Source organism: Gigantopelta aegis, chromosome 7 (assembly GCF_016097555.1).
Source record: "Gigantopelta aegis isolate Gae_Host chromosome 7, Gae_host_genome, whole genome shotgun sequence".
NCBI classification, from domain to species: Eukaryota; Metazoa; Mollusca; class Gastropoda; order Neomphalida; family Peltospiridae; genus Gigantopelta; species Gigantopelta aegis.
Window position 1 is genome coordinate 27,869,372 of NC_054705.1, and position 3,889 is coordinate 27,873,260.

The window sequence follows — 3,889 nt, forward strand, 5'->3', positions numbered from 1 at the left end:
TACATTTGTAGGACGAGTAAAATGAAGTAGGTCGATCTCTCTCTCTCTCTCTCTCTCTCTCTCTCTCTCTCTCTCTCTCTCTCTCTCTCTCTCTCTCTCTCTCTCGACCTCGACCTCGACCGGTCACAGGTACCCCCAAACAGAAACCCATAATACAAATACTATAGTTACACATATAACATATCTGACATTACTGTTTGTTTATACCTGTGAGACTGGTTAGGTGGCGAGATCGCGGACTCCAAATAGTTTACAAAATTCTAATTTTTGGAACAGAATCTCAACGCAGAATCTAATATAATTTTCATTTTAGTCTCTGACATACAGGCTATCTGATTGAAATCAGCTCTACTAGTCGACCTCTAGCTATTAATCAGCTGAGCTAATTTTAGCCAGATTGACAGACAGGCAGATTGAGATCGCGACCGATTAGGCACGACTGGCTGGCTAACCATAACCAATGTGTCAAGTGGGGTGGGGGGAGGGGAGGAGTTGGGTTTTAACAGAAACTAGCATACACATCTCAGGGTTTAATTTGTTGGAAGCTGAAGTTGGTTCGATATTCAACGTTCAACATTCAATATTGAATATTGCTCTGACAGAACAACATTCAACATTCAGGTTTTTTTTCTTCTGAATTATACAACATTCTTCAAAATCTACGATACACATTTAGGTATGTCCTATGATAAAATGGGGAAGCTGAAGTTGGTTCGATATTCAACATTCAACGTTCAACATTCAATATTCAATATTGCTATGACAAAACAACATTCAACATTCAATAATTTTCTCTATTATGTGACATTCTTTAAAATCTACGATACATTTAAGTGTATGTCCTATGATCGATACTATGGTGAATCTAGGGTGGCTTAGATAATAGTCTATGGGCCAACATATCGAAACCACCCCCACCCCCCCCCCCCCTTTTAGGGATTTTCGGTCACCATGTTTTCCAGTTAGCCAGGACCCTCAGCTATCATAATCTGTTTGTTTGCCATAAAATTGATGGTGGGGGTGGGCGCCAGGGCTGTTGCCATGGCAACACAGTGACGAAACATTGGAATTTCAGAAAATGACATATCTATGTAACCAAGCAACCTAAACACACAAAATAAGTATCTATATATACAGTTTTGAAGCTGTCTAGTTGATTCCAATCACGACCTAGGTAATTTAAGGTCAAGGTCATTACACACGATCAAGGTCAATCTAAATATATGACTGTGGCAAACATGAATGTTTTGCTATGTGTTTAAATATTCAATCTTCCTGAATTACCGGTTAAACATCGTTGTCGTCGTCGTCGTCGTCATCAAACATATCCTCTTACATCATCATCTTCATCAAACATATCACACATGATCAAGGGCAAACTAATTTTATGACTTCCTTTGGAAAAAGTGAATGTTTACTACATGTGTCTAGTCTTCAGTGTTCCTGGAATGTCAATCAAATCTTAACGCCATCACCATCGTCTTCGTCATAGTCGTCATCGTCATCATCAAATATGTCCTCTTGAATGTTGTAGTAGTCATTTCCACTATCCTTTTCGTCATTAACATGTTCTAGTACCAAATCCACCAGATCATGTGGAAGCATTTCATCTTCTGTCCATTGGTACGCCAATTTGTCTCCTTTTAGTACCCATCCGTGACCAATTTCTGGCTTTGGCACGACTGGACATGCCACATCAGCTTGGTTCCAAATGAGAGCCTGATAGTTAGCACGTACAACATGTATCCTCAACGAGGATCTGCATGGTGGAAGCAAACTTAGGTCGATGCCACTCTCGCTGGATAGTAGGTGGTCCTTTGGTGTGTACCGTGTCATGTACATAGTATATGGGAGCTTGTGTGTGTCCTTAACGCCTGATCTTGCCCCATACAAAAGACATGTGAATGCCTCCAAATCATCAAACTGTTCTGGAGTAAGAGTCGGGGTTGTACCGAAAGTTGTGAAGACAGGAATATATTGTCGGGTTTTTCGCAGCACACGCAGGGGTCCCACCTTGCCTTTACACACAAATGAACTGATAGAATCACAGCCAGTGAAGACATGCAATGAGAGCAATGCATTGTTAACATCGTTGCCAATGCCCTGGACTGCTGATTTGATGTCAGTCAACCGTCGCTTGTCTGCAACACCAGTGTCCATGATTAGTGGTATTTTGATATTCAGTGAATACTTCATGAGCAACAGGAACACATCTGTATCAGGTGACCGAACTATGATGGCACTTGAATCAGTGCATTGTGTTGCAATATGACAGCAGTGAAGAATAATGCGGGTATCAGCCTCCTCCTGAAAAAGACGATCAAGGTTTTGCTCAGAAACTGTTAATTGGTTCCATGACCATAGGAAATGAGGTTAATGTCCAATCTGGCAAAAAAGCCAAATTCAGAAAACTTGTCCGCTGTTAAGCAAAATCCCAAATGGAAGGAATGGATCCAGAAGTATGATGCGTACAAGGCGAAGTTGCGTGCTGGTGAAAAGGGTAAAACATCACAGATATGGATGGTTACATGGCTAAGGCATGGATCCTGATGCGTTTCCTGCGGGCTACAAAGGTCAGTATCACCCTGCACATGGCCTGTCTACATGAAATGTGTCCTCTCTTTTTTAGTCAAGAGAAGCCAAACTATGCAAGGTATACATCACTGTACTTCTAAACTTTCCACACACACATCCTGGTGCTATGGAGCTTCTTGAGAAGAATGGAATGAGTGTGAATCGGTCCGAGGTTCCTAACTCTCACAATGCTGTTGACATAACAATAGAGCAAACCTACAACCGCCATGCCAGTGGGCATGGTCCTGGAATCATTGGCTTCAGTCGTAACTTGGCAGCATATCACAGGTGCAGCAGCACTCGGCATGCAAGAGCTGGATATCTACAGGCAACTCTTGATTCTGCTGGTATCGGGGATGATGAAATGAGCAACCACAAAGATGTCAACCCATCAGAGATTGTAAAAGGGGAGGTTGCCGTGCACAAGATGATCATTGCCTTCACTGACTGTGATTCTATCAGTTCATTTGTGCGTAAAGGCAAGGTGGGACCCCTGCGTGTGCTGCGAAAAACCCCACAATATATTCCTGTCTTCACAACTTTAGGTACAACCCCGACTCTTACTCCAGAACAGTTTGATGATTTGGAGGCATTCAAATGTCTTTTGTATGGGGCAAGATCAGGCGTTAAGGACATAAACAAGCTCCCATATACTATGTTCATGACACGGTACACACCAAAGGACCACCTACTATCCAGTGAGAGTGGCATCGACCTAAGTTTGCTTCCACCCTGCAGATCCTCGTTGAGGATGCATGTTGTACGTGCTAACTATCAGGCTCTCATTTGGAACCAAGCTGATATTGCATGTCCAGTCGTGCCAAAGCCAGAAAATGGTCACGGATGGGTACTAAAAGGAGACTAATTGGCGTACTAATGGACAGAAGATGAAATGCTTCCACATGATCTGGTGGATTTGGTACTGGAACAGATTCATGACAAAAAGGACAGTGGAAATGACTACTACAACATTCAAGAGGACATATTTGATGATGACGATGACGACTACGACGAAGACGATGGTGATGGCGTTAAGATTTGACTCACATTCTAGGAACACAGCATACTAGACACATGTAGTAAACATTCACCTTTTCCAAAGGAAGTCATAAAATTAGTTTGCCCTTGATCATGTGTGATATGTTTGATGATGATGATGATGTAAGAGGATATGTTTGATGATGACGCGACAACGACGATGTTTAACCAGTAATTCAGGAACATTGAATATTTAAACACATAGCAAAACATTCATGTTTGCCACAGTCATATATTTAGATTGACCTTGATCGTGTGTAATGACCTTGACCGTAAA